General features: G+C 40.0%; 1 protein-coding gene across 3 annotated transcripts in view; it reads left to right on the forward strand.

Annotated features, from left to right (window-relative positions):
- Nucleotides 1-14115, forward strand: part of stag1a (stromal antigen 1a) — a 74507-nt gene that overhangs the window by 38504 nt on the left and 21888 nt on the right. The window lies entirely within an intron of this gene.

Here is a 14115-nt window from a genome sequence, read left to right on the forward strand (position 1 = left end):
CATGAAGTGATGAAACACATCGATTTGTGTGAGACGTGTTTTGTAAAGCCACTTTTATGCCATATCAGTAATAGATTCCTTACTCTGACTAGAATAACAGCCATTAATTTTCATAGCATCACTTCATTACCCGCTGGACTGCACAGTCAGGCTTTATATGAATGTCTGTTACAGTTTATCATTAATGTCGGTTTAGAGCCTGATGACAGAAGTTTGGCTTTAGATTTTGTTTTCCTCCACTTAAACACAACGTGCAGCTGCCAGAATAAACTCTATTGCCTTTCAGTTTTATATTCATTTTATTGTGAGGTAGAAAGTCTGCTTTTGAAAATCACAAACTTCAATTTTTTTCAAAGTGGTTAAAGTCATGATTACTGTCATTATTTTCAGCCATCCTTGATATTTTTTCTTCCAATTCTGTGAGGCAATTTGAAGCAATTTGTGGTTTTAGATGATTAAAAATTGCTCACTCCTGCACACTGTCTAGATTGTATGAAAACATTAGCAGCATTTCTGTATCTTTAGGTTGTCAAAATGTTCTATACTCTATACTGTAATAATGTGTTTGAAATGATTGCCATTTTTATGATCAGTGGTATCAGATTTTCATAAACTTTATAATCTTTTGTTGTATCTTCAAACCAAAGGAGGGAGAGCACTAGGGGTCAGCTGATATTGATCTTTCAGGGCAGATACTGACAGTTAATTTGTAGTTCATGAGATGGATAAACCATGCTTGGAGCATTTGTGCATTATAAGTGAAAATCAGCCATTAGTAAGTTTCAAAATGCTAGATTAACAACATCTAAAAGGTTTGTTTGTGATGACATGATCCTGAACGCTAACCTGACACGCCAGATGGATTTCTTTCACACATCCATCTGGTAAACCTCCCATAGACAGCGTTTGGGAAAGGGAAGAACCTTCAAAAAAAAACTTGGAGTAAACAATCTGTGTGTCACATGTTTACAGGCCAATCAGAGCAACAACACACGGGACGTCGTAGCCCCTACCGAGGAGTAAACTCCATAGAGCTGCATAATGTGAACCATGGTGGCTGTAGACATGTCAGCACGAATCCCATTCATTTTTTCCATAGCAGATTTGATTATTAGCCATATTGTCAGAAGAATCTAAATTAGACATACCGCGAGGTCCCTGGGTGTGAAACGACAGTATATGTTCCTGTAGAGGACAAAAGTTTGCAAGATATCAAGCTTGATTTAAGAAAAAGTTTATTCGCAGTCTCTGCCAAAAATACATTGCAATACCCACAATCCTCGAGTGTCACAGCATCATCTCTGATTGGTGGGGCCTCTGGTTACTATGGAAATGCCCACCAAGTGCAGTATGAAGCAATAACCAATAAAGACTTTTGAAAGGCCAAAACAAAGTAGAATTTGTTCATACATTAAGAAACAGTAAAACTCTACATAGTCATATTAATGTTTTGTTGTCTTTCAGTGGTAAAACAACAAATATTTAAGTGACAATTATCCCTTTTTCTCATAGATAGGATGAACTTTTTCAGAGCGATCTTATTGTGTGTTTTGTGTCACTCCTGACTGCCAGACTCGTCTGTGTGAAGGCTTCGTTGAATCGATGGAGGGGGCTGTGTTTGTTTTTATAGAGAGCTGTTTTCTGTCGAGCTGTGGCCTCAGGGGGCGTAACAGGTCTGTGTTTAAAATATGCAACGAGCTGCAATGTTGGGGGCGTGTTGTCAGGGGCCAATAAAAACCAAAACAAAACAAACAGAGCATCTGTTCCAGGAATGGCTAAAGAACTGTTTTCTGTGTAAAGTCATTTACAGGTGTGAGCAGTTACATAGCTTTGATTGGTTTTAAGGGTCTTTTTGTAAAAGACATCAGTCAGGCTGCGTTCAGGACAAGTAGAGCAGGTTAGACTGTTAGCTGCAGGATGTCTCTGTGCTTTTGGGTTTTCTTGGCACTACTGTGGTGGAGTCAACACAATAGTTGAAATTAAATATGGCATGAAGTTAGACTAAAGCTTGATTTTTAAACCAAAAGTTTTAGCAAGAGTTTTGTTTCTACAGTTCTGTCTTAAAAATATTGGGACGCTATGTAGAAGGGTTTTCAAAGTACCAGAATTTAAACTTTGATATGGATTCCCCTTTTGATCCCGTTACAGGAAGAATAGAAATCTTAGACACCAAATATTTGGTTATTTCTTGTTTTATATTATAAGAAATTGCAGGTAGAAAATAATGCTGCAGAAATTGGTTATATAGATATATAGTCTAGAAATGGTTGGTTATCGTAGAAAATGCAGAGAATAATAATAGTTTAGAAGTGTGTGTTTCTCAACTAAAACATACAAGTATTATAGGAAAATAGGAATAAAGTCTTCCTTGGTTGAAAATAAAGGCACCTCTGTAAATGCAATAGTTGTATTATTGTAAACTTAACCTTTCTGCGGGCCCTTTGGTAAACCTTTCAAGTACTACTTAATTCAAAACTAATTGCAGCCTTTTATGTGATTATGTAATTGCACAGCCTGATGCTGTGATTGCAATTAGATTAATTTTGCAGCTTTAGTAGAAAAGCAATGAGTCTGTGAATGGTGAGAGCGTGGAAGTTGTGGAGCAGTTCACTTACTTTGGCAGCGTAATTCATCATTCCACTGACTCTGAGGCTGAGATAAATGCAAACTTTGACTTTTGCATGGGGCGCTGGGTTCACAGGTTAATGTGGTGTGGCATCCCTGGTATCTGTGCATGCTTACAAGGCCTGGACTGATGGCCAGAGGCACCGGCTGCACTCCTTTGTGACAAATTCTCTATGTGTATTTTTGGGTATAGTTGGCAAGACCATTTGTCTACTACTGATGTGCTCAGGAGAGCAGGGATGGGAAGGGTCAGCTGCTGGATACGGGAGCAAAATCTTCCAGGACCCTTTGGGCTGGTCCAGACATCCGGTATGGCCATCAGGAGCCCTGAGCAGGATCAAGGTTGACGGGGAAAATATGCTCCCATACCTGACCTGACCTTTTCTGGCCTTGACACCTGTGTGATAAGATAGATGTAGTTTTTTTCTAAGATGTGGGCAGTATATATCAGCAGTATAAATCTTATATGAGCCATAGGTAGCAAAATGTGCAAATGTCCCATCCCTAAGTAGGCCCACCCTGAGCCCTGAACATTTTGAATGAAGACCCAAAGGTAAAACAACTACCAGACTGTCACCTTCTCTGCTCCTCTCTCAGCCCCACCTGACTCAGCCTCTCTTTGCACAGCAGATACTTGATGTTGTTACAATAAAAGAAGGTGTGAATTAGAGCCCAACCGATATGGGGTTTCTGGGGCCGATGCCGATGCTGATATTGGGGGCTAGAAAAAGCCGATATCCGATATATTGGCTGATAACCGATATATTGGCTGATAACCAATATATTGGCCGATATATGAAATAAGAACATTGATATACACAGGATATATACTGTACATGAACACAAATTCTTATATTTATATTATCTTTGTTTATTTCACAAAGATGCAACTTAGACGACTTTAAATGGCTGTATAATAGTCTTATATTAGATAATGGTGGACATGTTAATTAACAGTTGCATTTATCATTGTTTATTCTCGACTCCTGCATTTCTACTCCTCTAAGCAGATGCAACTGGTCGACTACAACTCCCACAATGCTTTGTATGTCAAACAAATATGGCTGCCCACTGAGGAAAGTCTAAGTACATGATCGAAAATGGATTAAAAATGGATAAAAAGACGTTTATTGTCATATGTAACGCTGTGGATTTAATCTCCAAAGACCCCAAAAAGTCACCAGAGTCCCAGGCTCGCTACAATGGCCTCCTTTAGAGCTATGGAGACATCGGTGGTAGCACACAAATGCCAAAATGGTTAGCTTTCAGAGGAAAAAAAGAGTAAATTTCTATGACATACGGTTCAAAATTTATCAATGTTTTTATAAACTGTCACGTATTGTTGTATAGGACAACACTGTCCTCAGAGACTCTGGAAAGTCAGCCAAGTTCTGGGCTCACTAGAAAATGTTCTATAAGAGCTACGAATGCTTGGAAGACATGATTAGAAAGGCACAACGGATCTGTGCTGCGTGAGCTCTAAGGGTTAATATATCAGCCACATATTGGCCGATGTTGATTAATCTGTGATACGCTATAATTGGCCCAATTAATCAGCCCGCTGATCAATCAGTCGGGCTCTAGTGTGAATACATCAGTATGGCTAAAATGAGTTTGGAGATTTTAGCCCAAGTTCAATAAGCTGCATCCCTCAAATGTTTATATCCTTAAAAGGTAGAGAGCATTGTAGTATTTTACACTCTTAGTGTTTTGTTGCCAATGTCCCATTTTTCTGATGCTGAAATCAAATCCAGAATGGCAGTATGATATCCATTTCTGCTCTGTGACAAATCTGAGAAAAATTCATCTTTAAAATAAAACAAGCGACTTCCCTCTCGCGCTGCAGGAGTCCTGTGAGAGCATGTGAGTCGGATTTAAAGGGCCACTGATTGGATCTCTAACTGGTCCCGGTCTGTTTTGCGCCCCCTCCTCCTCACTGGGGTCCCTCCTGTCTCCACTCAGCCAATCAAATACGCCGTCACCACCGGGCTTATGACCCACACCAGTTGCTATAGCAACGCCGGCCTGCCTCCTAGAGAACATGTCATGCATGTTAAGTGGTTCTCAGATGCTCGCTCGTTGTCTCTCTGCCTTACACTCTCTCTTAAGCACACATTCACACACAGACGTTAGAGTTAACACGAGGGGTTTGTTTTTGTGCCTTTGAAGCAGCACTCATAACTGAACCGCCTTTCCCCCCTGAGTGTTTGAGATTAATGGCTGCAGTATCAGCTCATCACTGAACCGCTTTCTTACCTTTTTTATAAAGAAGACAAAGTCCCACCTACAATACCTTAAATATTTAATAAAACTGTTAAAAAAGTTGCTTTTTGTCCTGTAACATCCCAGAATAATATTCAGTATTTTCCGCTGATTTTTCTCAGTCTAATCAAAGCAGAACAGCTGGCCCACCACATCGTTCCTTGTTTTATAAGGCTGTTAGCTAACGTTCCTGTATAAACTTCTGCCCAGCCTCTCTACAAGTTTTATTATTCTGACTAAAAGTGAGTTTTATTTTCCATCAAGGTGAAGTTTCTGAGAGGTTCCTCTTCTCTTTTTGCAGTTAGACTTCCTTTTTAGATGAGCTGCACTGACACAGTCTGTCACCACCCAGGCTCAGTGTAAATGTTTTGAAATCCTTCATGTAGAAAGGATGACCTCCAAACAGATACCAGCCATAACACTGTCTGCAATCTTCTGTTTTTAGGTTAGGAACCAGGATGAATGCTGTGTCTGTGTGAACAAGTTTTACTCAGTAGCCCGGTCTTAGACTATTACATGTAAATTTATCATAATTTCTAAAACTGCAGTTAGTGTTTAAAGGTTGTTCTGTACAGTGGGCAGATGTGATAAGTACGTCTTTGTGAGTCTATCATGCACATTGGACATGAAATAATGTGCACAAAGATTTGAGTTTTCCATTTTTAATTTTGTTAAACTTTCCAGAATTTTTCGCAGGCAGGCATTTGAAAACCTCATCGTACAGTTGAAGGAGGAGCAGAGAAACAGACCTCAACCCTTTGAACACAATGTAAAGTTTAAGCATGAAAACAATGATTTCAGCTGATGTAGCTCTCTTGGTCTTGCCTAAAATTTCATAAATATATTCATACACACAGCTGTTACTTATAGCCGCTATAAGCTCATATTTACAGCCACTGTATTGGCAAGAATGTGTATATAACCTGATATAATAAACTTTTTAAGCAATATCTGCCGATACATGCGTTCCTTTTGTTATACAGGCAAAGATGGACTCTAAATATTTAGTTTTTGCACAACAATGGCAAGCTCTTTGCAGATGTAAGCTCATTCTACATGAATCTTGTAAATAATTGCAGACACCAAGAAAGAAGAATTCTGAATTATTTTTAAACCGTGGTGCACATTTTACAGTTTGACTTTAGAGAAGACCATATCATGGTGCCAAATATACACTATATAGACAAAAGTATTCAGCTGCCTGACCATTACACTACCAGCCTCTACTCTTCTGTGGGAATATGTACCCATCCATTCTGTAGGGCTTTTATAAGGTCTACATTCCAGGCCATCCCAAAGCTGCTGTATGGGGTTGAGGTCAGGGCTCTGTGCAGGCCAGTAGAGGTCTTCCACACTGAACTCATCAAACCATGTCTCTATAGTCCTTCCTGTGTGCACTGGGGCACAGTCATGCTGGAATAGAGAAGGGTCTTCCCCAAACTGTTGCTACAGAGTTGGAAGCATAGCATTGTCCAAAATGTCTTGGTGTCTTGGCTGTACCATTATCCCTCCTCCACCAACGTTCACAGTTGGCTCAGTGCAGTCTAGGAGGCAATGAGTGATTTGTCACTCCACTGAACACGTTTCCACAGCTCCACAGTCCAGTGTCAGTGTGCTTAACACCAATCCATCTGGTGCTTGATATTGGAGTTGGTGGTTTGAAGCTTGCATGCAGCTGCTTGGCCATGGAAAACCATCTATGGGATCGACAGTGTTGGCAACTTTGCAGTCATTGACCTCGCACTGCGATTTTACGTGGTCTTCCACTTCGTGGGTGAGTTTCCGTTGTTCCTAAGCACTTCCACTTTCTAATAATACCATTAACAGTTGACTGAAATATCCAGCAGGGATGAAATCTCTTATTGCAAAGGTGGCATCCGTCACAATACCATGATCAAAGTTACTGAGCTCCTCAGAACGACCCGTTTTGTATCACAGATGTTGAGACTGCATGGCTAGGTGCTTGATTTTATACACCTGTGGCAACAGGTCTGATTGAAACATGGGGGAATTCAATCGTCAACAGGTGTGTCCAAATACTTTTGTCCATATAGTGTAGTATAGACTCATCCAGTGACCCACCATATGCATCCAAAAAGCAAGTCTTTTTCATTTCTTCTTTTTTTACATGTTGACGAATGAGGCACTTAGGTGACGCTGCTGCTGGAAACAGAAACACACTCTTAAGGTGGACTTTACATTACACAAACAACTTTCCCGAGGGTATTTAAACCCAGTTAGATCAGTCCCAATTTACCCTTTTCCCCTTTGAGACTAATAGTATTAAACAAATGTACTGTTTCTATTTATGATGGTCATGTTTTTCGGTAATAGACAAGACTGCTTGTAGTGTGTCGCCCGGTCATGTAGCTTCTGTTAATGTGTGTTTACATTACATGCCCTCTATGACTAATGATGATGCAGCATGGTCTTAAAGGGTCATCCCATTTCACAGGGAAAGATTTCACTGCTACTCCTTGTGACTGTAGGGGGCAAGCATGGGGAAGCTGGAGGTTCGGGTAAAAGTTATGGGACTGAGTCTAATAATAGAACATTCACGTGAAAAATCAAACCATGCGTTTTAAAAGAACTGATAAGATACTGAAGCTCAGTTTGTGCTCGTACAGATCCCTCTTAGGTCGGTGTCTCAAAGCAGTAAAAAATTTGCAAACACAGGTGGAAAAGTAGTTCCCCTTCATAATTCATAATTGTGCTGCAGCAGTCTCTCTCTTAAGATGAGGGTTTATTTACTGTGTTTGTGTAGAAGTCGATACCGGAATAGAAAAGTGAGAAAGACAACAGAGGTGTGAAGTGATGCAGTTGGCAGCTCCTCTTGTGTCCACAAAAAACTGAAGAACAGTTCAGGAGTCTCTCAGCAAATTATTCATAGACTCCTGAAGAGGCTGCCACTAACTGTGCGAGTGTGAGAAGCCAGAGGAAGTGCCGATGTGTCGAGAAATGAGAAAAGCCAAAGTGCGCCGAGGATTATTTAGTTGTTGGTCGATAATAATGGGTCGGGCTCGCTCCCAGCTTTCACACACTCTCACACACACATAAGCGTTTCCTCTTCCTCTGTGGACAGACTAGGACGACTGAGGAGGAAAAAAAGACTCAGACAAGTATGATTCAAATGAAGTTGGCTCTTGTCCCTCCGGAGAAAGATAATCTGATGATGAAAGTGGGACGCAGCCGAGGCATGATGGGGGAAAAATGAGTGCAAATAGCAGAGACGTGACAGTTTGTGAAGAGCTGAGGGATGATGGAGGGAGGTGGAGGTGCGGACGGGAGGGGTTTCCCCCCAGTGGGGTGGGGTGGGGTGGGGGGGGGCAGAGTTAGTCAGCAGGACAGTGAAAGATTACATAACAGCAGCAGGTCATGTGAAGCTGCAGGGCTGGGACTCTAAACTATTGAGGCGTCAATGTTTATGGGACTTTATTGTGGATTATTTGTAAAGTGGAGCAGCTGATGAGCTGTCTCAGCTGTTTCTCCTCCTTTCATAGCCAGTATTTGTTTGACATTGTTCATGCCATAGCAGCTAAAGTAGAAGTCCAAAGGCATTCAGTGTTTGATCATCTCGGTCTGAATTTTACAAATACACTGGGAGTAGTTCACTGCTAAAACATGACATATGTTTTTCTGCATTGTAGACATTGCTTTCTCTGTTTGTTTTGGGTTGAAATTCTACAACCTCAATTCCAAAAAAGTTGAGGCGCTGAGTGAAATGTAAATAAAATCAGAGTGCAATGATTTTCAAATATCATAACCCTGTATTTTATTCACAGTAGAGCATGAAAAACATATCAGATGTTGAAACTGTATTATATAATTTTAGCTCATTTGAATTTGATGTCAGCACCACATTTAAAAAAAGTAGGGACAGGGCCATGTTTACCATTGTGTAGCATCCCTTCTTCTTTTAACAACAGTCTGAAAATGTCTGGAAAGTGAGGAGACCAGAGGATGGAGTTTAGGAGAAGAATGTTGCCCCATTCTTGTCTGATGCAGGATTCAAGATCCTCAATAGTCCTGTGTCATGTTTGCCACATTTTTCCTTACCATGCTCCAAATATTTACCAAGTGAAAGGTTCAGCACCTGGACTCTTCTATTGTGAAGCCATGCTGTTGTGAAGGATGTGCGATGTGGTTTTGCTGAAATTTGCAAGGCCTATCCCTGAAGGAGACGTCTGAATGGGAGCATATGCTGCACTGAAACCTCTATCTACTTTTCAGCATTGATAGTACCTTACAGATGTGTAAGCTGCCCACACCATCGGCACTAGTATAACCTCATACCATCAGAGATGCAGACTTTAGAACTGTACCAGGATAACAAGCTGGATGGTTCCTCTCCTTCTAAGTCTGCAGGAGATTCTTTCAAAAAATAATTTAAAATTTTGATTCACCTGACCACAGAACAGTTTTCCATTTTGCCTCAGTCCATTTTAAATGGTTTTAGAGAGCATGGTGGCATTTCAGGATCATGTTCACATATGGCTTCCTCTTTGCATGATGCAGCTTTAATGTAAATATTAGCAGATATCAGCCAATACCGTTATCATGCCTTGGACTTTTTTTTTTTTTTTTTTCCTGTGGTATTGAAACAGGGCTGCACTGTAGTGCAGTAGTTACTGTAGCTGCCTCACAGTACGAAGGCTCCATGTTGATTCTCCATTGGACAGGGCCTATATGTGTGGAGTTAGCATGTTCTCCCTGGGAATCCTTGGGTTCTTCTTGGGTAACCTTGAAAAGCCGTTGGCCAGATTCCACATCCATCATCAAGCTTCAAGGTAAAACTGTTGCCATTCAGGGAATGAATGGACCAGTCAGTGTCATTTGTGGAGAAGAAGAAAGTAGTTATGGACATGGTTCAGTTCCACTGAAAGCCTGTAGACAATGGCTGCCAATGGAGTGATGGCGTGGATGCAGCTACAGCTGCAGTTTTGTCAGAACTGGTTAAAGAACAAAGAACCACACTGAAAGCTTTTCTTGGTGGAGATGATGTTTTTACTTTTCTCCCAACCAGCTTTGTTTATGCAGTTGTTGTTTTTTACCCCTGGATACGGGGAAACAAGTCCTTACTGGTCTTCCTGTTTGCTGCTGTAAAACTGTTCTCTCCATTGCACTTGCTACATGAGTTTTTTTTTGCAGGGGTATGATCATTGTGTGCTTGTATGTGCAGGTGTATTGTCTTAGTCATTGCTTTTATGTAGGGATGCACGATATTGGATTTTTGCCGATATCCGATATGCTGATATTTTAAAACTCATTTTGGCCGATAGTGATATTTGAAAAATATTTTTCCACTGTAAAAATCACCAATTCCATTCTGTACTACAAATATTTTTTTCTAAATATTGGTAGTCTATTTTTTTGAAACAGACAAAACATTTGATTTTTAACATAAATGACGGATGATTTTTTTATTTTTTTTTTCAAATACAGCCATACACTAATGAAAAACTTACAGTAATGTCTTTGGGTTACATGTGCATTACATGCTACATGTATTTTTAACAGTACAGCCAAAGTCATCTGCATCTTTGAGGGCAATAAAAAGCAGCAAAATAACCTGCTGACACTGAGCTCAACAGTGCAAAAAAGAAAATAGTTTATAAATTTAGACTGATTCTCCTCATAACAGCCAGTTTGCAGGATGGCTCCCTGAGATACTCCTGACAAAGTTCTTTAAATAACAACAACAAAAAGACAGATTCTTAAACGCAAAAAAATCTAGCTATAGTTCAGAGCTTAAACAGGATTGAAAATTTTTTAGACTCAAGATGAACAAAAGAAATAAAACTTCAACTGAAGTAGCTCCTGATTCTGCTTTAAACAACACTAAATAACTAAGCAACCAAGTTTAATGGGCATTTCACTGTAAACAGCTCTGTAACAACCCGGTGATACCCACATCTCTAATGCTGGAGACAGGACACCTGCAGAGTGTGCGCCGTGCACGGGAGACTTGGCACACAGAAGTCCGTCATTGATTTTGCCATGTTTCACGCATTGTCACGTAGGATGACATGCATGTTCTTTTTCTCTATTTTCCATACCGAAACATGTTATCAAAAGCAGCTCCAACTGTGACTGAGTGAGCACTCCTATGAGTGTAGGACAGGCTTTTTAAGAGTGAAATCCTCATATCCACTCAGGCAGTGAGGCTCAACTCACAACTAATATGTTTAGCTTTAACAAGGAGTTTCTCTATGTGACTGGAAATGAAGTTTTGCAGTTCAGGTAAGGCTATAAGCGTCTGCTAGGTATAACGTAGTGGGGCTTTAAATATATCAGTAGCCCACGGAAGCCCGTATATTCTACCACTCTGAAAGGCTGATTATCAAGAGCTATAAATTCAATCATTTTCCTGTTTAGCTCCTTATCTTTGGGTGGTTGCTGCTGTATTTCTTAGCTTTGTCAAATTACTTAAGTAGAGGCGGTTGACAAGTTTTCCCAGACACAGAGTTTTGTCATTCTTTATTTTAAGAAAGTCCTTGTAGTCATCAGGGTGACATTTTTTTGGATGCAAAATAAAGGTTTGTTGTCGAGCTCCTCCTCGCATCACATGTTCTTTACAAGCGATGCAAACAGCTACTTTGCTGTCTTGTTCTCACACCTCAAACTTCTGCTACACAGCCAACATGTTGAGTTTGTTGTTGGCGCACATCCAGCATCATCGTGTGCGCTTAATTATGACATCACATTATCAGCCGTACAGATCGGCATAAATTTTATTATTGATCCCGATATACTGCCGATAATAACGTGCTTCCCTTCTTTTATGGACTTTTAAGAGTTGTATTTCAAATTCAGTCAGCTCTAAGTTATTGTTCTGTCAGATACACTCAATAGCAATGCAGAGCTTTGGTCTACAAGTGCCAGCATTTACATTTCTTCTTATTTGGGTGGTATTCCTTGCTGCTTTTTCATGTGCTTTGTCATAAAAATCAAAATAACATTGTTCTTTAAAAGTACCAAAGTTCTGTCATTATAAAAATTACTTGTCAATTAAGTTGACAGCTTGTAAAATAAACATACTGGATGGGAGCTCAGTCTTTTAGCTACATGATAATGAATGTTCTAGATTTTTATTTTTAGATCAATCTAAAGAGGATTAGGCAAACAATCTCCTGTGGGAAGTTAATTTGAAAAGGATTAAAGTCTTAAATTGATTTACATTTGCAGTGGAGACAAAAAGTCTTGCATATTTTCCTGCTTTTCTGCAGATTTCTTTTTTATCTTTGAAATGTATGTTGATTTAACTTGCAAACACATTTTGTAGCAGCTTTTGTTTCCCTCCTACAAAAGCACCGTCTTGCATTATTCATTAATACCTTGGCAAAATGAACTGACTTAGAGCGTAGTTCTCTCATTAAATTTCATGTTTTCTATCAGGTATCTGTCTTATGCTGATGCAGAGCTTCTGTGTGCAGACAAACAGGTTGCACGATTTAAAAAGCAGATGTTTAGTCTTATTAAGTGTGGTATCATGCAGTTTATTATTCCTGCCTTTTCTGGGCACATTTTTAAATGCTGCACCACAGGTGGTGTGGATATTTCCCCTTACCATTTATATGTGCAGTCATGTCAGCGGAATCTCTCCTTTTGTAGGTTTATCATCTGTGCTGCAGGAATATCAAGTGCCAGAATCGATCGGGAGCTCATGTGCTTGAAAGCAGGTCAAATCCCAACTATTAAGTGCGTCTCTCCGGGCTCTGCCTTTTGAAGTTTTGGTCAGAAGTGTAAAAAAAGAGCAACTTCTACTTCTTCTATTACATCCTACAAGACGGCGTGCAGGTTAACTGACTCTAGGAGTAGACTTTCATGGTGAAATGCTTGATATCAAGCTCTCACCTGAAGCCTGGTTCTCATCGCCTGGCTTTTTGCTCAGCTGACAGGCTGACAGTGTGAGAACAGAGCCAGACATGTGTGCATGTGTGAGTGTGAGTGGAGAAACAGTGGGCTCTCCTGCCTGTGCTATTCCTCACTACAAACACTGTGTGGAAGACTGTATTTAAATACACACTCTCTTAGCCTGCCCCCTACTGTTGCCCAGACCTACTTTCAAACACACACGTATACACTCACACACACTCTGGGGAAAAAACGCCCTAAAAACGCCCTGAATTCAAACAGAACCGGACTAGAATGGAGCAATGAGTCAAATGAATGCTAAATGATTTTTCCAAGTCCCCTTCCCTCTTTTTAAAAGTCAATTAAGCCGTTTGGAGAAAGACTTTGAGCAGAGGACTTTGTGGATCATACTGCCCCTTGTGGTAAAGAGCAGTATAACTCCTCCTTTGCCCTTTGCTCTCATTAGCATATGAACAGGTCAGTAACTAATGCAGTAATTAACTTAGCTGCCACTCATCTGGATGAGAAATTACTCTCTCTCTCAGCTCTAGTTGCAAGGCATTTTGGGATTGTTTCAATGAGTTGCATCATGTCTGGAAACAGGGTTTTGTTGCACCATTTCAGGAGAGGTTCCCTGCATAAAAATCATATTTATCTCAACCATATTTCACCTTTTTTTCTTACCAGTGACTAAATAACTCCAAGTTATACCATCTCTATCACCCTACAGCCTTCTTTAAAAAGTTTAAAATAGCCCAATGATGCATTTAAAGCTTATTCCAGCTTGATTTAATCACAAGATATCTGTTTATTGTATGAATTTAAGTAAATTCTATCACTTTAAGTTGGATTTTTTTGCAAAAAGACTTAACTACATCACTCCTGTGCATAAATCTGAACAACTCTTCCCATAATATTTTGCTGTTGTAGTTCTCAAAGTGTCCAGTTGGTGTCCTCCTTTCCCCATTTTACCTACACAGCCTGCTGGAGCAGAGTTAAACATTGAGCTGTCTTTCTTTGCTTTTAGTGACATTTGACAAATGTGACACTTTGGATGCGGAGCCTTCACACATCCTAGAGACTGTTAGGGTTGAAAAACACTTGGAGCTTTAACTGTCAGGGTTTTAATCAATAAATCCGAGTTGATTTGAGCACACGATTGCATGATTGACAGCCTGGCAGCTTCTTTTTCCATATCTTTATTTTCTGTTAATGCACTTAAACACTCACTAAGATACACCTGTTCAACCGCTCATTAAGGCAAATATCTGAACAGTAGGGGTGTGGCAAGACGTTTAGCTCAGGGGATAAGATTTTACTCTGTTTTTAATTTGTGGAGAATTTGTTTATGGTTGTATTTATTTCTAAATGTCT

This window comes from Cheilinus undulatus, linkage group 18 (assembly GCF_018320785.1).
Source record: "Cheilinus undulatus linkage group 18, ASM1832078v1, whole genome shotgun sequence".
NCBI classification, from domain to species: domain Eukaryota; kingdom Metazoa; phylum Chordata; class Actinopteri; order Labriformes; family Labridae; genus Cheilinus; species Cheilinus undulatus.